The following is a 23,262-nucleotide window of genomic DNA, read 5'->3' as shown; positions in this document are numbered from 1 at the left end:
GACAGTGTGAGCAAGCCTTACCCTGTGGTATGTAGTATTGTCTTTATTGCATCAATTTCTTCCCTGCCGGCACAGCCTAGTGGCTCTAATTCCCTGTGTCAAACCTCCAAGACTGACCACACATGTTGACTCAGGCGGAAGCGCTATGATGCATCCAATCCGCTATGGCTGAGAAACTTCTCAGGATTGTAGGTACTAACTGCAATCACAAGACTGAAACCGTGTATCCCTGGAACTCAATATTAAGCAGATGTATTTTTCTAAACTTACAAAAGAAAAGGCAAAAAAAGAAAAACAACTAAGTTGTTTGTTTTAATTGGGAAATTTTCTGGCCTCAGTTCATATTTAGCCTTAAATTTCATCCTTGCTTCTATACATATTATAGGGTAGGGCAAAAGTAGGTTTATAGTTGTTCATATGAAAAATAATACAATAATTAATAGTCATACAAGAATAAACTCTGTGTTTTGCATACGCACAACTGTAAATCTACTTTTACCCCACCCTGTGTATTAATAAGAATTGCTTTTCAAGTACTGAAATGCCACATCCAAGGGAGAAAAAAGATTGCTCAAGACCTTAGATTCACTGCATAGCATTTACTAAGACAGGAAAGTAACTCTGGCATTTTAGAAACATTTTTCAGCAAGAGTGGAAATCTAAAGGAATTGTTTGGTTTAGAAACTGGAATCATTCAGAAACCTTTAGCCTGCCTGCCCGTTGAGGTTTGGCTGTATGGGCGGAGCTGCGGTCCCAGGCAGAGGGGCCGCCTCCCGTTCACTGTGTGAGCTCCTGCATGCGCATGGCACTGTGGGAGGGTTCCGTGTGACAGGTGGGCTGTGCAGGCGAGCTCCAACCACAAGCACCTCGCCTCGTCGTCTCAGGGGCTTTGCCCTGGTGACAAAGTATGGCATAGAGTTGGGAGATACATTCCCCCTGCTGTCTATACCACTCTGCCCCCAAGGACCAGAAGCTTAGGAGGATGCTGAGGCAACACCAGCGTCCCAGATACTGGCAGTCTCGTGACAGGCAGCTATACAGCTAGGTGAAGCAGTACGTCTCCCAGCCATGTCGTCAGCAGCAGATGCGGACAGGTGGGGCCAGAGCAGGGCAGGAAGAATGGAATGAATGTCACAGGAGACCTACAGCTGAAAGACTTTAAAGCCCCTGTGGGGGGATACCAGAAGCCACTGGGGTACAAACTAGGGAGAAGGAGTTGAAGTCCTCCCATTTGGATCGGGGTTATCAATCAATATTTTGATTAGTCTGACAGTTCAATTACTTTGCTATTCTTGATTCACTTTGCTTGTTGCATTTCTATGACATGCCCATGAATCACAAACCCTGCTAAGCAAACTCTTTTAGTTGCAAGAACCAGAGATTCACCCAGGATTCATCTCCGGGCATGAGAGAACTCATCACTGGAGTGCCCAATACACCTACCGGGATGATGAGGATAGTTCTACTAGGCTGGGGAAGCAAATGGGACCAACGTCACAAGGTGTCACGTGCTGGCTAAATCGAATGGGGTGGCACAGCCTAGGTGGGGTGAGAACTTCAACTAGGCCCACCCAGTGGGTCTGTTGTCTAGTGGATACAGTGAGCACTGTGTTTTCTGGTGAACAAAACATAGAATGCAAAGAAGATACTGAGAGATCACCGGCCTAATAGGAAATTGCTCCACCCAAGAGCGAGATTGTCAATAATGAGGAATTTAGAGGCAGGACACTACGGGCCTTAACCTCAACCTGGCCTGAAACACCGATCCCAGTGTTAAAAGGTAAACTGAGGTATATTTAAACATGTTAAGAGTTTATTTGAGCATACATCAATTGGAATTGTCATCATCAAACCAGATAGAAGTGGTTGCAAATGCTTCATTGACCGGAGCTGAGGAGAGGCTTTTATAGAGAAAAGTGGAAGCAGGCAAGGAAATTACTGATTGTCCATAGGTTAAAGCTAGCTGGCTGCTTGTGTTTGGTTGTCCTTTCGTTTTGATTTTGTAACCTTGAGGCACTGACAGGCTTAGATTTTGGTTGTTTATGTAGGCCACCACAGCCTTCGAGCTACCTCAGGCTAATGACCTCCTTGTTTAATTCATTTAATCCCAGCAATGGGCAAAGGCTGGAAAGCTAGATCTGAGGCATCCCAGCTTTCCCCACAGCTTATAAAAACTGGCCAAACACAAGTTTTATCTTAAATCTATCCCAGATCACATGCAACTCTAAGTCCATTGGTCTTCTGCTTATTATTAAAAACCAATAAGTTAATGGCATACTATACATTACCAGATGTTGAACAACAATAATGACAACCTCAGTTTCTAGGTGTGCAGGGCAACATGGCAGATCCATGGATTTCTTCAACAGCAAGCCCACTTCCATCTCCTAGCAAAACGGATCCAAAAAAAGAAACTCTTGTGAAGACCCACCTATGGGTCAGTCCTAGTTAACATCATGGACTTGGGACAGAACAATCAAGTTTACAAAATAAAAAGGCAGCTTGCAATGTCATTACTTCGGAAGAATCTTTACACACAGAATTGTCCACTATAGTAACATGCCAGGTGCCACACTGCTTTCTGAAGACAGTCATTCTTCACATTGAATAAATAAGCAACCGCTAGGAGGTTGGTCATTCCTAGAACTCAGAAAGCCTATTAAGCTCTTAAAGCATGAAAGAATTTTTACTCTCTATAGCCATCTCCACATTTGGAAAAAGAGCATAATTTTGCCCCTGGCCAGGTAGCTCAGTTGGTTAGAGCATCATCCCAATATGCCAAAGATTTCTTGGTATGCTAATGCTTAAAAAAAAAAAAATCTTGAGGAAGTTGGGAAGTGAGTAGAGGGTATGATAATAATGGAAATATTCTTTAAAACAAATCTTGCTAGCCAGATATCTTATTCTCTGATCCTTTTGTAGCTTTTTAAGAGCTCCTATCACTCAGTATTTCAGACCGTGATCAAAGAACAGGCTGCTCACAATGATCTGCAGGAAGATACTGACATTCCCCTGACGGGCCAACTGGAAAGTGAAACCAGAAGGAAACTGAGAATTCTGTAAGTGGCTGGAGAGATGGAGGTATTGGTCAGTGGGTTCAGGTAGGTTAAAGGGAGCAGTAGGGAAATGTCAATTGGGCCACCAGAGAAAAGAGCAAGGCCAGTGCCAGAAGGTCCCCTGAGTCAAAAAGCAGGCACAAGCCAGGCACAAGGGCAAGGAAATCGACAAGCAATGGCCAGACCCTCTGTTTAGAGTGGAGAATGACGACGATGTGGCTGGCACCAAGCCTTTCTAGTTGGCATGACCCCAGGCACAAAATGTTCCAGATCCCCACTTGTACATCCACCCGGTGCTGCATTTTCACTCACCCAGCTGTCAAAAACCTTGGTGAGCAAGCTGTTTTTAGGCCTCCCATGAGTCTGTCACAAACTCTCTGGCAGTGGTGCCAAGGAACAGGCTGTGAGGGATGGGGTGTCCTGTATAAACGCCTTCATGAGTCGGAGGAGATTTTTTACAAAAATCAAGAAGAGAGATTTCCAGCAACTTCAGCTTTGGACTCAGTAGTGTCTTGGGGCCAGAGACCTCTGAGGTTTCTCTAGGAAAGGGGAAAGCAAACATCCAAGCTTTCAGATCCTTATACAACTGCACAAACAAATGCCAGAAAACATCCCAAAAGTTATTCTACCTCATATATGCCATTCTACCCCCATTCCTTCCCATTTAAGCTTATTACCGGTGCTAATCTGATTGCACTCAACAAATATTTCCTGAGCACCTATTCTGTGCTGATCTGTGTGTTGATCTTTACAATAGTGTGTACCCGAGAGCCTCTGCCATTGAGGAGCGACCTGGTAAGATCCCACTAGCTTGCGAAGGTGGACAAAGAAGGACATTGGGTGCCTCTATCTGGACCACTCACTGGAGTTTTAACTCTTGCATATACTAACTAGTATTTGGCATCCTCTATTGGCCTGTGAAATAGGTCTCACCACACCCACTCCTCGGTCCTCACCCTCTCACAGGTAATGGTAGGCTAGGTAACTGCTTCCATTCCATTCAAAGTGCTAGCAAATAAAACGAAAACATTTGGTATAAATGGCCCATGAAGAGCTCATTCTCAAGTTCCGTTATTGCTTTTAAAGCACAAGTAGTAAACCTTAGCTCTCTGCCAAGTGAACTCGTTCAGCCCTTCCCAGCAATTTGCTTCCTGGGATGAATTATCATGCAATCTTTAAGGAATCTAAACTAAAAACTTAAAATCTGTCATGTCAAAGGCCTTCTTCCAGATCTAATTAATCTGGGACACTCACTCCTGACACATTCCCTTTCAAAAATATTCTGATCTGAGAACCAGGAAACACAGCTACCCCTGGAGGTCCGTTTACTTGGAAGGACAATAGCCCAAGCCACTGACATGCCAGGATGACTTGCTTGTGTATTGACATGAGAGGGCCTTAGGGCTTGAGTATTTTGTAAAGCTGTGCCCAGGTGTGGCTTTCCTGGTGAGTCATTCTGAAGGGATTACTGAAAATCTTACTACTAAATGCAAAGGGTTTCCAATGGCACAAACAATGCTGTTTTTCCACGCTGTTTCCAACTGTAACCTTCACTGGGACACCTACAAGGCATAGAAAAATCAAGCTGATTGAGCTTGATTTCTATATGCTTAACTCATAGTCAGCCTGGCATTTCTGCCCTGTCCCTGCCCCCAAGCTGATCCTCATTAAATTGATTTTTAAAACTTTGGGGGTCAGCCCAGGTGTCCAGGTTGAAGGCCAAGTAGAGGCAAGGAAAGAAGCACCAAGCCCATGCCATGTGTTGTCCCTTTATTCCTCGGCTCTGATTGGAAGAATAGCAGGGTCCGAAAGAGCCATCAGCCCAACATATCACCTATGGAAAGGACTTGGAAGGTTCTAGCACTGGCTACACTGTGTAGCGTGACATATAAACAGGAATTTAGTCTCCGTTTTTTAAAGATAACTCACATTCCTTTCAGGTTGAAGACAAACATTGAAAAGTACAAGGAAGTAATTCACTGGATTATGGAGAAACGTGGAAGTAAGGACTTCTCTACCATTTTCCATCCGTGACTGGCTCTCCCATGTGCATTTCACTGCCTCTCACCTTCTGCCACATCCAAAGGAGGCAGAAGTGCTCATTCCCTCATTTGAGCACCTACTGGTCTATTGAGGTCCTAGCTGCCAGGGATAAAATATGGAGAAAGATGGACACAGTCTGGGATCTCAATGGGATTACGCTTTGGTGGTGGGGTGCGGGTTGGTGGGGGTGGTGAAGATAGACAAGCAAGCAGGAAATTCACATAGAGTATGGTTAAGTGATATGATGGGAAGGGGATGATATGAGACCACACAGAAGTAGATATAACCTAAATTTGGGGAGGTCCAATAAGTCATTATTAACATAAACTTTGGGAAAGAAATAGCCCTTTTACCAGATACTGAAGGCATTTGTGGTCCAGCATTTAAGATTTGCCAATCATGGAGCTTGCCAGTTTTGGGAGTCTAATCATGGAAAGCTTGAGCCAAGAGCTTAAGCTCCAAGGCTATCTAATTCAGAAACTCAAAACCACCATGTGGAATATCTTTCACATTACCAGATCCAACTAACATAGAAATGGCAGTGATAACAATGGCAAACATAAGGAATCAAGCATAGTCTTTTTCTCACTGAGCCAGGACACAGCCTCACATTCTCTCTCAAGGCAGGGCTCCCGTTCCCCAAAACCAATTTAGCCCCTGACCTAACTCGTACAAAATAATTGCTATGGGCTAGGTACTTTCACAGATGTTATCTGTTCAAATTAATTTTCATAGCCATGTGAAGTATCATAAAGAAAGTAAAGCTCAGAGAGGCTAAGGGGCTTGCCTAAGATCACCCAGTCATTGTGTGAACATGAGCCACACTCATGTCCAAAAGCTCTCAGGCCATATCCAAGGCTCATCCTTTTGGCGTGCTCAGTGTGTCTAGAGAAGAAAAGTGGGGGCCGTCTAAGTCTAGGTTCCATGTTCTCAGTGGCGTTACCTGGCACGGGAAATCTGGGGCAGGGAGAAGAAGGAATTGCCACCCTCAGTCTCTATAATGGAAGGGCTCTGTCTCCCACCAAGACTTACACAATGGGTTAGCCCCAAGCAGGGCAGGTTTCATATGCAAGTCTTGTATTAGTCGGCAGTAAGACAATTCGATCTCCGTATCCGAAGATTGAATTGTATAAAGAGGCCTTCCCTGGGTGAGTCACGTATTCAGCCCAGACGGTCTCACAACACATTATTCTCTCAAGGCTGGATCCTTGCGATGCAGCTCCAGCTGTGGGAAGGGTGGGCAGAGATCTCATTCTAAGGACAGGCGATGGGGGTGAGGAGCCTCTGAGGGTCCAGGTCCAGCTCCCAGGTCAATCAGCAGTAACAGCCTCGCAATGACCTCCTCCAACACTGTGTTGATGACGAGGGATAACTAAGCTCTCTTAACCAACCACCTCCCAACCCAGTCGTGGAGGGAACCAAGGTGCCCCTTCCAGTGAAGAGCTTCCCAGCCGACAGGGTGCTAGAAGCTCCTCCCCGCGGCTCCGGCCACTGTGGTGCCCGCCGGTTGTCACTTGGAGCAGGGGTTGTTCACTGTCCTTACTAGTTTAGTTCCATTTTTTCAGTTGGGGAAAAAAATGGACAGAAATGAAAATAAAAAGAAACTTCTTGTTGCTAAGAAAACTAATGCTTTAAGAATTTAAATTGTGCTTTGAATGCTTTGAGAGGACCCAACAAAAAATAGCTTTAAAAAAAAAAGTGCTTGGAACTAGATATGCACCATATATAAAAGATTGGAGAATATATAGAAATGTTTTTAAAACTCTATAATTCTATGCTCAGACTATTTAGAATTTTCTAAAATTGAAAATTAAATATAATAAATTATGAGTGTGGTTTGAGCAAAAATAGTCGCAGAATCCATCATCAGACCCACACACTTTGCCCTACATTAGAGTGTTAATATACATTTATGTTTTAAGTTCAAATAATATGTTTAAGGTATGTTTTCTTTTGTAATGACTCCCCACTTTAGCCTATTTTTCAGTTAATTGAGTTAGCAGCCACGCTTGTTATTGTCATGGGGCTGGTGTGTCACCCCTCACATCCCAAGTCTGGGCTGGATGGTCTTCACATGGTGTCTGGCATCTAGCACTGGGCTGGCATATTGCAGGCCTTTGGTAAACAGGTGCTAAATGAATAAGGAAATAAATGAGAGTTCAAAATTCAACCCAGCTCTCTCTTCTTGGTCTTTCCTGGCAGCCTTCTTTACTTAGGAGAATATGGCCCATGTCCCAAATCCCCAAATTCTCTTGAGAAATAGATCTATGTTTTCTTTCTCTTCTCTACCAAAGACGTATACCACATCAGAGATTCAGATGCGGTTACTCAGACATTTCATTTATTGAGCCAATCACCACCAATTGAGGAGCCCAAGATAGAAGAAGTAAAAAAACCTCGTCGTATTCGTCGTAAGAAGAAATTAGATACAGAAATAGATACAGAGTGGCTAAAGAGCAACGCTAAGGTAAGTGTGGCAGTGGTATTTTTACTTTGTTCAGGTTTTAAGGCTCAGGTGGGATACTCATACCCTCTGGGAGCTGTCAAAACCAATACACAATGTGAATACCAACAAGAAACATGTGTTCGATATATGGAGGCACATCATGGGTTATCACAAATTGACTAGGACTTTTACTAGGACTCATTGAGACTCTTCTCCCTAAAGGGCCTATATTTGGCAGTTAGATGAGGTTGGGGGAGGAGTAAAGAAAATATGTGTTATAATATATAGGTCCCTCTCCTAATAAATTTTAAACCCATGTTAAAAAGTAATTACATAGTGAATGGATAAACTGTGGTACATCCAAACAATGGAATATTGTTCAATGATAAAAGAAATGAACTATCAAGCCATAGAAAGACATGGAGGAGTCCTAAATTCATATTACTGTGTTAAGGAAGCCAATCTGAAAAGACCACATACTGTATAATTTCAACTACATACCATATAATTTCATCCTTGAACATGGTGGGGATTAGGGGCACCGATGTGCTGTGCAGTTGAAAATCAAGTATAACTTCAGTCAGCCCTCTGCATACACGATTCCCAACTGAAGATCAAAAATACAGCTGATGCCAAAACCGGTTTGGCTCAGTGGATAGAGCGTCGGCCTGCGGACTGAAAGGTCCCAGGTTCGATTCCGGTCAAGGGCATGTACCTTGGTTGCAGGCACATCCCCAGTAGGGGGTGTGCAAGAGGCAGCTGATCGATGATTCTCTCTCATCGATGTTTCTAACTCTCTATCCCTCTCTCTTCCTCTCTGTAAAAAATCAATAAAATATTTTTTAAAAAAAATACAGCTGACCCTTGAACAACATGAGTTTGTACTGCATGGGTCTACTTATATATAGATAAGCGGGCCTGCACAGTTCAAACCCATGTTGTTCAAGGGTCAACTATATGACATCTGGAAAAGGCACAACTATGGGGACAATGAAAAGATCAGTGGTTGCCAGGGGCTTGGGAGGAGACAGGAATGAATAGGTGCAGCACAGAGGAATTTTAGGGCAGTGAAAATACTCTGTCTGATACCATAAGTGAATGCATGTCATTAGACATTTGTCTAAATCCATAGAAGGTACAACATCAAGAGTAAACCCCAATGTAAACTATAGACTTTGCATGATGCCATACCAATGCAGGTTCATTGGCTATATGAATAGACACTGAGGTGCAGGATGGTAACAGTGGTGGAGACTGTGTGTGTGTGATAGGGCAGGAGATATAGGGAATCTCTGTACTTTCTGCTCAATTTTGCTGTGATCTGCTCTAAAAATAAAGCCTTTTTTTAAAAAAAAATCAATCACATACTAATATTTATGAAGATGGATACTATGAAGTTATAAGTGAAAACTAGTCTCAAAATATTGGTCATTTAAAGTGAGTTAATAATCAGATCTGACGCTCAAGAAGGAGACATTGACGTGGGAATAGAAAGATGTGATAGACGTTATGTCTTCTGTAAATATCTACTGAGAATCTACTATGTCAGGCCCTCTTCTGGGTGCTGGAGATACAGGGGTAAGCAAAACGCCCTTGTGCCCGTAGAACTTCCGTTTCAGTTGAGGAGACAGCCAATATAAAAAAATACTGTTCAGTGCTATGCCAGGTGTTGGTAGGTGCCATGGCGGGAGGCGGGGGAGATCTTGAGTTGTTGAGCTGAGAGAGGAGTTGCTCTAATACCTGCAGGGCAATCTCAGGAATGCCCTTTGAGCCTAGGCATGCATGAAATGAGGGAGTGAGCATGAAAATACCTGGTGGAAGGGCATGCTAACCAGAGCAAGCAAGGACAGCTGTGAGAGGAATAGGGAAGGAGCCTGAGTGCCCAGATCAGGTAGAGCCACGTGGGTCATAGTAAGAGTCTGGATTTTATCCTGGAATGAGGTGAAACCATTGGGAAGTCTAGAGCAGGGGACAAACATCACCTGACTTAGTCTCTAGAAGAATCTTTCTGGCAGTTGTGTGGAGAATACATTTAAGGGACAAGAATAAAGGCAGGAAGTCCAGTTGGGAGGCAGGGCATAAACTCAGGTGAGAGGTGATGGGCATCTCTACTAAGTGGTGGCAGTGAAGATGGTGAAAAGTAGTCTGATTTGGGATATTTTTTGAAGGGAGAACCAAGAGAGCTTCCTACTGAATTGGAAGTCGGGTGTGAGAGAAAGAGAAGACAAAAAATGAATCTAAGAATTTTGGCATGAGCAACTCAGTAAATGTTATTTTATCACTTACTAAATTGGAGAACACAAGGAAACTAACAGAAACTAACATTTATGTAACACCATGCAGGTTATAAAGCACTTCCACACATAATGTAAATGTAGCTTTTCCCAACAATTCCTGTGTGATGTATGCTATTATTATCCTCACTTCACAGTTGAAGAAAGTGAGGCCCAGAAGAACATACATGACTGTCTCAGGACACTGAGCCCATGTTGGCCAAGGCTGACATTAGCTGCTGAAACATATGATTCCCAAAGCTAAGTGGCTTAATAACCAGATGCAAGGTTCTCGCTCATGTCACATCTCACCGGAGTCCCACAGCTCTCTGAGCATCCCTCCTCGAGGCTGGCTCTGAGGGATCTGGGTCCTTTTGTCATGGGTCCCCACCATGCTGGAGTCCTTCGTGTCCAGTTGCATGGACAGGAAGTGAGCCAAGGTCCAGGCTTAAATTTCATTAACCAAAGTGAGTCACATGACCTCACCTAGATGCAAGAAGGCTGGGAAATGTACTGCTGTGTGTCCAGCAGAAAATGAAAACACTTTCTACTAAAAGGAAAAATAATCAAACATCCTCATGTAATGAAGGTAAAAATGTAAGAGCTAGAAACTGACCCTGTCAGCCCAGGGGTGGACACTCCTGGCCTCCCTTCCTCTCTTGGGCCTACATGTAGAAAGAAGTCAGTGGGACCAGTCACAACCTCTACAGACAGAGAAATGAAGGGAGAGCAGGGGACCCTTCAGGTTGGAAGCCCTAAGAGAAGCCGTCAGTTTTCACATCCCCCTGGCCTCACCTCCAATCCATTAATGAAACCTTCCTTGGTGTCTTGCTCCGGCCAGGCTAGTGAACTCCTGCCCTGTCCTGCTCGGAGCTTTTGGTCCTGCAGTGTCTGTGCCCCAAGTAAACTTAAATGTGCTCCCTGTAGCCAAGAGGAAGGTTCTCACCAAGACCTCTAAGCAGAGGGTCCTTCCTAATTTATCATTCACACCAGACTGCCAAAAATGGCTATGAGGAGTGGGACATTTGGTGGTTTTTGTTTTACAAATGGCAGTAAGTTTGGAGTAGTCTGCTGAGTCAGGCAGAGCACTGCTTCTGTGTGCACTGGTGTTCAGGCAGAGCCCAACCCGGCCAGCCCGGAGCCAGTGGCTCCGCAGCGGTCAGGGAGAGTTCATGGGCAGAGAGCAGCTGAGCAAGCGCACAGACAGCAGCTGCCTCACAGCACAGGGGCCTGCCGGTGAGGTGCCGTGTTTTCTCTGGAAGAATTAAAGGAAGGTCCAGAGATGTAGTATCTTACCTTTTAGCTCTTAGCCTCATACTCTGCTCCCAAGAAAGTAGCGATGGGATTTAGGCTTTTAGATATGCCACTTATTCTACAGTTATGCACTGTACAACAATGCAACATGTTTGTGGTGATGCCGAGGTAAACAAATAGACTGCACAGCCAGTCGTGTAAAAGTACAGCGCTTTCAGTTATGGTGTAGGCTAAACCATCTCTGGCTGTGTGCGTGCACGCTGAGATGTTTCCACAATGACGCAAGTGCCAAAAGATGCTATTTCTCAGAATGTGTGCCTGTCGCTAAGTGACACAGGACGATGATCTCCTAGTGAGAGAAAACGGAAGGACTTTACCTCTGTGCCAGAGATTTCGCTTTGTCCATGGGGTCCTCACTGTTAGGAAAGTGTCATTACCTGACAAGTGAGTTTGACAAGCAAAAAGCATCTTGAGGAAATCTGGCTTTCAGGTGGCTTTTGAAAATAAGACCTAAAATACAAATATTCTCTTCCATGAGCAGGATCTAGAAGCTTTTTACAGGCCATCAGCAACAAACCAACCACAGGTATTCTTACAAGGCACTTTTTTAGGTTAAAAAAAGAGCACTAATTTGTAAACTAAATATGAGAGGTGGCTGGGAGCTTAATGGTCAGAGGCAGCCTGTTGCGCTAATGAACCTGCAGGTTAACGGGAGGGGGTCTCCTCTCACTGGTAACTTAGTGGAAGTCGTAGCCTCTCTTTAATGGGGACAATGATAGTGCCAACTTTGTAGGGCCACTGTGTTGTGGATGTAAAGTGTTTACTGCAGTGCCAGGTGTGGGGATAGAGTCCGTTACAGGACCTTCTAACCTCCCGTAGTGGTTTTCAGCCAGATGCCCAGGTTCTGAGCACTTACAGGCTATGCCATAGAACGCCTACAGCGACTCCCCAGATAGCTGCCTTTCTTTCTTTCATTGTCTTAGTTGTTGGCATTCTGCTGCAAGCTTTCTTTATTTTCCCTTCTTTATTTCATTTTCATCACCATTTATCCCTCTTCCATCTCCACCCATCCCTCTCACCTCCACAATCACCACACTGTTGTCCTTGTTTAGTTCTTCCTCTATTTTTTTTTTCTCTTTTGCCTCAATCCCTCCACCACCAGCCCCAACACCACCCCCACCAGTGCTGTCTGCCAGCTCTCTGTCTATGAGTCTGTCTCTATTTTGCTTGGTAGTTCAGTTTGTTCATTAAATTTCACATTATGAGTGAAACCACATGATACTTGTCCTTCTCTGATTGGCTTATTTCACTCAGCATGATGTTCTCCAGGTCCATCAATGCTGTCGCAAAGAGTAAAATGTTGTATGTTCATTTTCATTTCTTCCTTTATATGCCCAAGTAGTGTTCCATTGTGTCCGGTAAATGTACCATAGCTGTTTTACCCACTCATTTATTGTTGGACCCTTGGGCTGCATCCAAATCTTGGCTATTGTAAATAACGCTGCAATGAACATAGAGGTACATCTATTCTTTCAAATTAGTGTTTCAGGTTTCTTTGGATAAATTCCCAGAAGTGGAATTTCTGATTCATAAGGCAGTTCCATTTTTAATTTTTTGAGGTCTCTCCATACTGCTTTGCACAGTTCTTCTTTGAAGGTTTATAAAACTCCCCAGTGAAACCGTCCAGACTATGGCTTTTGTTTGTTGGGAGTTTTTTATTGCTGCTTCAATTTCATCAGTTATTATTGGCCTGTTTTCTGATTCTTCCCTATTCCGTTTTGGAATATTGTATTTTTCTAGGAATATTTCCATTTCATCCACATTGTGGGCATATAATTGTTCATAGTATTTTCTTACAATCCTTTGTATTTCTGTGGTGTCAGTTGTTACTTCACCTCTTTCACTTCTGATTTTATTTATTTGAGTCCTCTCTCTTTGTTTCTTGATGCGTCTGGCTAGGGGTTCATCAATCTTGTTTATCTTTTCAAAGAACCAGCTCTTGGTTTCATTGACCTTTTGTATTGTTTTTTAGTCTCTATGTCATTTATTTCTGCTCTAATCCTTATTATTTTCTTCCTTCTACTTACTCTGGGCTTTTCTTGTTCTTTCTAAATCTTTAAGTTGTAGGGTTAAATAGCTTATTAATAATTTTTCTTGTTTTTTGAAATAGGCCTGTGGTACTATGAACTTCCTTCTCAGGACTGTTTTGCTGTATCCCATAGATTTGGGGTTGTTGTGTGTTCATTTTCATTTGTTTCCAGAAAGTTTTTTTATTTCTTTTTCAATCTCATTGGTAACCCATTCATTGCCTAATAACATGCTATTTAGCCTCCATGTATTTGAATGTTTCGAGTGTTTTTAGTGTGGTTGATTTCTAGTTTCATGCCATTGTGATTCGAGAAGATGCCTAATATGATTTTAATCCTCTTAAACTTATAGAGACTTATTTTGGGTCTTAACCTGTAGTCTATCTTTGAGAAGTCCCATGTGCACTTGAGAAGAATGTATATTCTGCAGCTTTGGGGTGAAATGTTCTGTAAATACCAGTTAAATCCATCTGATCTAGTATGTCATTTAAGGTCTCTATTTCATTGTTGATTTTTTTGTCTGGAAGATCTATCCAGTGATGTCAGTGGTGTGTTAAATTTCCCTACTATGACTGTATTGCTGTTGATCTCTACCTTAAAGCCCTCCAGAGTTTTTTTGTATATTTCGGTACTCCTATATTGAGTGCATAAATGTTTACCAGGGTTATATTCTCTTGTTGGATCAATCTCTTTCTTGTCTCTTTTTATGGCCTTCATTTTAAAATCTATTTTGTCAGATATGAATATTGCTACCCCAACTTTTTTCTTTTCCATTTGCATGGAAAATTTTTTCCTATTCCTTCACTCTCATCCTGTGTGAGTCTTTTGGTTTCCTATAGATAGAATATATTTTGGTCATTTTTTTTATCCATTAAGTGACTCTATGTCTTTTGATAGGAGCATTTAAGCCATTTACATTTAAGATTATTGATAAATACTTATTTATTTCCATTTTAATTCTTTATGCCTATATTCTCTCTCTCTCTCTCTCTCTCTCTCTCTCTCTCTCTCTCTCTCTCTCTCTCTTTCTCTCTCTCTAAATATATATATATATATATATATATATATATATATATATATATATATATATTAGAGGCCCAGTGCATGATTTAATCATGCACCTGGTGCACCAGCTGGCTGGCTGTCCGCTGGTGCACCAGGCCTTCCGAAAGCGCGGCGGAGGCTTTCGAAAGGCCTTGTGCCGGAGCAGACAGACAGCCAGCTCCCCCGCTTTGGCTTTTGATCGCGGGGGAGCTGGCTGTCTATCTGCTGGTGCACCAGGCCTTTCGAAAGCCTCCGGCGCAGCCATGGCACAGACGCTGAGCTCGCGGCGCCAGCGAGCTCAGCGTCCTGCTGGCCCAATCAGCTACCCCGGCCACCCTGAGTCCCGCCCCCTGCGCCTCCTGCTGGCCCAATCGTGGGCATAGCGGAGTGATGGTAATTTACATATTACCATTTTATTATGTAGGATATCTTATTAGTAGTACAACAGTCCCTTTAACATTTCTTATAATGCTGGTTTGGTGGTTATAAACTCCTTTAGCCTTATTTTATCTGGGAAGCTCTTTATTTCACCACCTATTTTGAATTATAGCCTTGCTGGATAAAGTAGTCTTGGGTTCAGAATCTTGCTTTCCATTACCTTGAATACTTCGTGCCATTCCCTTCTGGCCTGTAGAATTTCTGATGAAAAATCATCTGAGAGCTTTATAGGAGCCTGCTTTTCTCTTGCTGCCTTTAAGATTCTCTCTTTGTCTTTAATTTTTGGCACTTTAATTATGATGTGTTGACACGGGCCACTTTGGTTTCTTCTTGCTTGGGACTCTCTGTGCCTCCTGAACTTCTGTGACTTTTTTCTTCACCAAGTTAGGGACATTTTCGGCCATTATTTCTTCCAACAAATTCAGTTGATTATCCAGGATTTTTTTTTTATATATATATATTTTAGTTGTAATTCCAGTTTGGTCCTGGGAGAGTGTCAGTGTAGCATCCACTTATTCCTTTGCTCACTTTCTTTACTTTCTGGCCCACCTATGATGTGGATATTATTACATTTCATGTTGTCCCACAGGTACCTTAAACTGTCCTCCTGTTTTTTTATTAGTTTTTTTCATTTTGGTTCTCTGAGTGATTTCTTCTACCCTGTCTTCTAATTTACTGATCTAATCCTTGGCTTCCTGTAATCTGCTATTTATTCCTTCCAATGTATTCTTTGTTTCTGCTATGTCATTCTTCATTTCCGACTGGTCTTTCACAATTACTATATCTGATAAATTGCTTATCTCCATTTCATTTCTCTCTTCTTCTGGAGAATTCTCTTGTTCTTTCATTTGGGGCTTGTTTTCTGGCTCCCATTTTGGCTGCCTGTTTGGGTTTGTTTCTATATATTGGGTAGATCTGCTATGACTCCCAGTCTTTTTGGAGGGTCTCTGATGGACGATAAGGTCCGAAATTGTGACAGGCCCTGAGTTCTGTGTTTGGAGCTATCAGCAGTCTGCAGCTTGTGGTTCCCTCTGCTGGGGCTGGTTGTTTGGACAGGACCAAGATGCGCACCATGGGGCTTTTCTTAGCCCTATGTCCAGGAGCAGATCAGGCAAAGACTCAAAGCACCCAGAGGTCCACCTCTGTCTGCAGTCTGATTGTTATTCCATCTCTTAATAAGCCTCAGGGTGCATACCACAGTGAGGCATAAACGCCACAGGATGGGGCCAGAGGTTTTCCAAACAGGGTGGGGCGATGCTTCCCCCACCCCCTAGGCAAAAGCTGCCTGGGTGGTAATAGTCTGCCTGAGAAAGATGTCCTGTGCAGTATGGGGGAATGACTCAGCGCAGTTTCTGCTCTCCAGGTTCTATCCCAGAGCCCTCTGCCCTAGATTCTCCTCACACAGCTCTAGTCCACTCTGCCCTCCCTCTGCTGGAGCCCAAGGTGAGTAGCTGCACACGAAGTTTTGTGCATGGGCCCTTCAAGAGGGTGCTTGCATTTCTAGCCATCTCTCTCTGCCAGACAGAAAACCTTTTCACAGCCAGATATTATGTGGGCACCTTTCTCCGTTCTGGTGTTCTGGACTTGGGAACCTAGTTTGGGGTTTGACCCCAAAGTTCTCAGTGGGGAACCGCTTCCCCCGCCCCCCGCCACCTCCCCACACACACACAGCTGAGATATCCCTCCAGAAATTCAACTGCTGTCTGTGGGAGCCTGGCCAGCCCTCTCACACATCCACACTTCCTACCAGTCTCTAGGTGGTCTCCACTTTACATCCTTGGTTATCAGGCAGCCGATCAATGATTGACTTGTGAACCATGAGGTCATGGTTCGATTCCCAGTCAGGTCACATGCGTGGGTTGTGGGCTTGATCTCCTGTAAGGGGCGTGCAGAAAGCAGCCAATCAATGATTCTCTCTCATCATTGATGTTTCTATCTCTCTCTCCCTCTCCCTTTCTCTCTGAAATCAATAAAAATATATCTTTTTTCTTTTAATTTGCTTTACATATTTAGGTGCTCCTATGTTTGGGTGCATAAAAGGTTACAAGGGTTATGTCCTCTTGTTGGGTTGCTCTCTTTATCATTATGTATTATTTACAAAATAATATATGATTATTGATAGGTATGTTTATATTGTTATTTTATTATTTTAGATATAGTCCTATGTTTGTTTTTTTCTTTTTCTCCTTCTCCTTCTCTTCCCCCTCCTCTTCTTCCTCCTCTTCCTTCTTCTTCTTAGAGTAAGCCCTTGAACATTTCTTGTAATACTGGTTTAGTGATTACAAACTCCTTTAGCTTTTCCTTGTCTGTAAAGCTATTTCTCCTTCAATTGTAAATGATAGCTTTTCTGGGTAAAGTAGTCTTGGTTATAGGTCCTTGCTTTTTATCACCTTAAATATTTCATGTCAATCCCTTCTGACCTGAAATGTTTCTGTTGAGAAATCAGCTGACAGTCTTAGGGGAGCTCCTTTGTAGGTAACAAATCACTATTTCTTCAATACATTCTCGATTTTTTGCTCTCTCTTCTTCTTCTGGTACCCCTATGACATGGATTTTATTATGCATCATGTTGTCTTAAAAGTTCCTTAAACTATCCTCATTTTTTTTAATTCTTTTTTTTTCTGCTCTGATTGGGTGTTTATTTCTAGCTTGTCTAAATTGCTGATTCAATTCTCTGCTTCATTGAGCCTACTGTTTATTCCTTTCAATGTATTCTTTATTTCACATATGGCATTCTTCATTTCTGACTGGTCTTTTTTTTATGTTTTCTATGTCCTTTTCCATGCTGTTGAGCATCCTTATAATCATTACTCTGCACTCTATATCTGACATATTGCTTTCCTCCACTCATTTAGCTCTTCTGGAGAATTCTCTTGTTCTTTCACTTGGGGCCTATTTTTTTGTCTACCCATTTTGGCTACCTCTTTGTGTTGTTGTTTTTTTCTATGTATTAGGTATATTTTCTACCAACTCGCAGTCCTGGTAGGGTGGCCTTATGTAGTAGGTGACCTGTGGGACCCAGTGGCACAGTCTCCCTGGTCACCTGAGCTGGGTGCTCTAAGAAAGTTCCTTGTGCACATATGTGGGCCTTCCTGTTTTCATTGAGTCTTGATTGCTATTGGCTCATTGTGCATGAACTTGACCCTCGGGCTGGCTGACAATGAGGCTCAAGCCCCAACACAGCATGCAAGTTGCTGTGCAGGTGCTTTTCACACAAAGCAGAATTTGCCTCAGCAGGTTTTGGTGCCTCCTGAGATCTCCCTGTGGGTATGCTGCTTGTGAAGCTTATTGGATCCTACTCTGTTGTTCCCTGAAGCTGGCCCCTGGGTGTACTGGTTCTGAGCCTCTTCAGAGGGACTCTGATGTAGGCCAATGTCAGACATTGTCTGTGGCTGGCCCTGGACAACCTGTTAGAGCTATCAGTAATCCTGCTGCAAGCTTTCCTGAGTAAAAGATTTTTCAACTTTTTTAAACAGTAGTTTGAAGATCACTGGTTTGGCTTCTAGTTAAAGTAATGTGGAAGGCTAGCAGACATAAAAAGCTGGCTCCAAACACCTGGGAAATTTAGAGAAAATGTAAAAAGTGTTCCTTTAAACACAGAGTAGCATGTGTAAGAAATAATACCAGAAATAGAGAAAACCCGAGAAAGCAGAAGAGTGAGAGTGTGAACGAGTGTGGTTGAGGTGGGGTGTATGATGGAAAAGGAGGGGGAAGATCAGGTGACCAATGTGTTCTGATAATCCAGGAGCATGAAACAATTGGAGGGCATGCATCCTTTTCAAACAGACATGAAATAGCTACAATGATTGATCACACACTAAGCCACAAAGCAAACCCCAGCAAACACTAAACACTTGATATATAGGCTATATCTCTTACCCCAATGCATTTCAATTAGTGATAATAATAACATAACTAAAAGCAACTGGTATGTTGTAAATTTTAAAAAACACTTGTAAATAACATTTTTAAATTACGTTTTTATTGATTTTAGAGAGGCAGGAAGGGATAGGGAGAGAGAGATAGAAACATCGATGAGACAGAAACATTGATCAATTGCCTCCCCTGGATGCCTCCTTCTTGGGATCAAGACCACAACATGCAACTTGTGCCTTGACTAGAAGTCGAACCGGTACAGTAACCTCTTGGTTCATGGGTCGACACTCAACCATTGAGCCACACCTGCTGGGCAATAACTTTTGTGTTAAAGAAGAAATCATATTGGTGATTTGAAAATATTTAGAATGGAATGAGAGGTAAATATCTATACTCATGTGAAACAGCTAAAACAGTATTTTGAGAGAAACATTATAGCTTTAAATGTTTATATTAAAGAAGGAGGAGGAAGAAGACAGAGAAGAAGAAAAATGAAAACCAATGAATTAAACATTCAATTCAAGGAATTAGAAAAAATTAAATAAAATAATATAGCAAACCCACAGAAGTAGGTACATACAAGTGATCATGATAAGAGCAGAAGTTGATACCATAGAAACCAAATAAATAATAAAATACACAAACCAAAAGCTGGTTCTCTGAACAGACTAGTAAAATGGGCAAATGTTAGGTCAAGGTTGATTCAGAAAAAAAAAAAGAGAATATATTAATAATATAAAGAATGGAGACAAGGACATAACAGAGGCAGTAAAAGTTTTTTAAAACAGTATAACAGTATATGAAAAATGTTTATAATAACACATTTGAAAATTTACATAAAATGAACAATTTCCCAGAAAAATATAATTCACTCAGATTCAAGAAAAAAAAATAAAACCCTGAATAGTCCCCCCAAAAAAGATATGTTTAAGTCCTAAGCCCCAGTGCCTCAGAATGTGACCTTATTTGGAAAATTGATCTTTGAGGATGTAATTACTGAAGATGAGGTCATATAGGAGTAGGGTGGGCCCCTACTCCAATATGACTGGTATCCTCACAAGAAAACAGCCACGTGAAGACACAGAGACACAGGGGGAGAAGGCCACATGAAGGTGGAGGCAGAGACTAGAGCGATGCAGTACAAATCAAGAAAAAAAGGGATCTCTAGCCATCACCCGAAGCTTGGAGAGAGGCATGGAATAAATGCTTCCTCGGAGCCTCCAGGAGGAAGCCGCCCTGCTGACACCTTGGTTTCGGGCTTCTCATCGCCACAGCTGTGAGAGGATACGTTTCTGTAGATTCAGACCGCCCCGATTGTAGTTCTTTGTTATGGCAGCCCGAGGAAACAACCAACCAATAACCACTACAGTGATTGAAACGATAGTTTAAAACCTGCATGTGCGGTGTACCCACCCCCCCCCCCCCCGACACACACACACACACACACACACACACACACACACACTCACACTCACACTCACATACATACACAGAGTGATCCATTTCAGCCTCCTCGTCACATGGACAGGTAATCTGAGGCCCTGAGAGATTTCCTGCACAGATTACCTAGCAGGTTGGTGGCCGTGATAGGCCTGGTGGTGGTGGTCGGATAGGTCCCAAGCACTCTAGTGACAACCCTGTACTCTGAATTGGGACAATCAACCCCTGGACACTTGTCACAGGCTTGTTTTTTCTTTCCAGGTGTATCAAGATGACGTAAAATTAATTCTCTACCCCAATGAGAATATCTTCCGAATTCTCTTTTCTGATGAATCAGGCCAGATATAGTATCCACTGGAGCACAAGGACACCTATATGGACACATATGGCACCTAAAAAGTCTGGGCTTTGGGGCGGGACGTGGTTTTACTAAGGCCTGCACTCTCTGCGGGGCTCTGCGGGGGGATCCCAAGGGACTGCTTGTGCCTTAACCATCTTCCAGTTACCCATCGGGACACCTGGCTGTGCTCTTCTTCTGGACGCAGCAGAGCCAGTTCACATATATCATCCTGGACGACCGTGAGGAAGTGCATGTTCGGGCCCTCATCAACAACACTGGCCATGCCACCGTCTATGATGAAAACAGAGAAATCTGGTAAGCTCAGGTCATGAGTCCCAAAGTAATACCGGTCCCTGGCCTCAGACAAGGCGTACTGTCCTCCCACCAATGCTTCCCCCGTGGGTGAAACAGCAGTCACAGACTCGGGGCAACCACTTCTACTGCTTCATCTCCTTTACACCTCCTGAGAGTCAAACATCAGGAGAATTATCTTAGAGAGACCCAGGACCCCTCTACTCTGGGGGCCTCGGAGAGGAGGGTGTGGTGCGCGCTCTGGAAACCCATGTATTATATTCAAAAATATAACTTCTAAATATTTCATTGTAACTGAACTTAGTTCTTAAGTTCCCATTTCTGGTAATGGTGGAAAACTTCACCTTACCAAGTCAAGGTAGTTCAGTCACTTCAAAATTTTTGCCCATCTCTTTGGGGTACCTTTTCAGGTTTCCTGCTCCCGCTGTGTTCTAAGTGGACATGTAGTGGGAAGTGCATATTATCTTGGATCAGTGTTTTATTTTCTTTCTTTCTTTCTTTTTGTTGTTGTTGTTATTTTGTTAATCCTCATCCGAGGAGACTTTTCCTTTTTTTTTTTTTTTTTTTTTTTTTTTTAGAGAAAGCGGAAGGGAGAGGGAGAGGGAGAGACAGAAAGAAACATCGATGTGAGAGAGAGACATTGATTGGTTGCCTCCTGCATGCACCCAACCAGGACTCAGGAACCTGCAACCAAGGTAGGTGCCCTTGACTGGAATTGAACCCAGGACCCTTCAGTCAACGGGCTGATGCTCTATCCACTAAGCCAAACTGGCTAGGGCTTATACTTCCTTTCTTACTGATAGTCAAGGCCAAACTTTTTTCTTATTAATTCTGTACCCCTCCCAGCCCACCCACTCCCCCCCCAAAAAAATGACACAAGGATTTTCACATTCTAAGCCTTGGTTTTTAAGAATATTTTCTCTGTATGGGTTTTTTCTACATTAGCTGTGTACTTTGTTCTCAGAAGTGCCTGCCCTCCCTGTAGGTCCCTCAGTATGAAAATGATATCTGAAAGGTGGAAGAAGGTACTAGATATAAGAAGCACCAAGTAGTGGGGGCAAGAAACTTGGTTAATTATCCCAAATGGCATGTGGCTGCATACAGGTGGGCCTCTTCTCTCTAATGACACTTATTTTTAGGGACAAAAGAGACTTTGGGGAAGTCTATTTTCATTTTCTTGACAAGAAAACTGAGCCTCAGAGAAGCTAATAAGTCACTTGCCCTAAACCATACATAAAATTACAGGCAAGAAATTTTATGGCATTTTGACTCAGCCTGAAATTAAGCATTTTTTTTTAAATTATCAAATAAGGTTTGCAAGAGAAACTACATCTTTTTTTAAAATTATTTTTATCTTTATTGTTGATACTAGAGGCCCAGTGCATGAAATTCGTGCATTAAAGGGTGTCCCTCAGCCCAGCCTGCACCCTCTCCAATCTGGGACCCCTTGGGGAATGTCAGGGCCTAAACTGTTAATCGGACATCCCTCTCACAATCCGGGACTGCTGGCTCCTAACCACTTGCCAGCCTGCCTGCCTGATTGCCCCTAACCACTCCCCTGCCAGCCTGATCACCCCCTAACCGCTCCCCTGCCAGCCTGATTGACACCTAACTGCTCCCTGCCAGCCTAATCACCCCCAACTGCCCTCCCCTGCAGGCCTGGTCACCCCCAACTGCCCTCCCCTGCAGGCCATCTTGTGACAACATGGGGGCGGCCATCTTATGATGACTTGGGGGCGGACATCTTGTGATGACATGGGGCGGCCATCTTGTGACGAATGGGGGCAGCCATCTTGTGACAATGTGGGGGCAGCCATCTTGTGATGACATGAGGGCGTGAGGGTCAATTTGCATATTACCTCTTTATTATATAAGATTATTATAGATGTCCCTCATTTCCCCCCCATTGCTCCTCTTCACCCGGTTCCCGCCCTGCCCCAGGCCTTCACCTATGTGAACTGGCTCTGTTGCGTCCAGAAGAAGAGCACAGCCAGGTGTCCTGATGGGTAACTGGAAGATGGTTAAGGCACAAGCAGTCCCTTGGGATCCCCTTGCAGAGCCCTGCAGAGAGTACAGGCCTGGGTGGTGAAGGGTACAATTCAGAGTACAGAGTTGTCACTAGTGGACCTATCACTGCCACCAACCTCTTCAGGCCTGGGGCAGGGTGGGAACTTCATTGTCTGTGTCCATTGGTAATGCATATATTCATATAAGATCTTTGTTTAATCTCTTCCCACCTCCCTCACCCCACTTCCCTCTGAGAATCATCAGTCTGTTCCATTTCCATGCTTCTGATTCTATTTTATTCACCAGTTTACTCTGTTCATTAGATTTCTTATTCATTTATTTTGATTTTTAGATTCAGTTGTTGATAGGTATGTATTTGTTGCCATTTTGTTGTTCATATTTTTTATCTTTTTCTTCTTCTTCCTCTTCTTAAAGAATACCCTTCAACATTTCATAAAATACTGGTTTGGTGGTGATGAACTCCTTTGGCGTCTTCTTGTCTGTGAAACTCTTTATCTAACCTTCAATTCTAAATGATAGTTTTGCTGGGTAGAGTAATCTTGGTTGTAGGTTCTTGCTATTCATCACTTTGAATATTTCTTGCCACTCCCTTCTGGCCTGCATAGTTTCTGTTGAGAAATCAGCT

Source organism: Cnephaeus nilssonii (genome assembly GCF_951640355.1).
Source record: "Cnephaeus nilssonii genome assembly, chromosome: 8".
Lineage (NCBI taxonomy): Eukaryota > Metazoa > Chordata > Mammalia > Chiroptera > Vespertilionidae > Cnephaeus > Cnephaeus nilssonii.
This window is presented reverse-complemented; position numbering follows the sequence as displayed.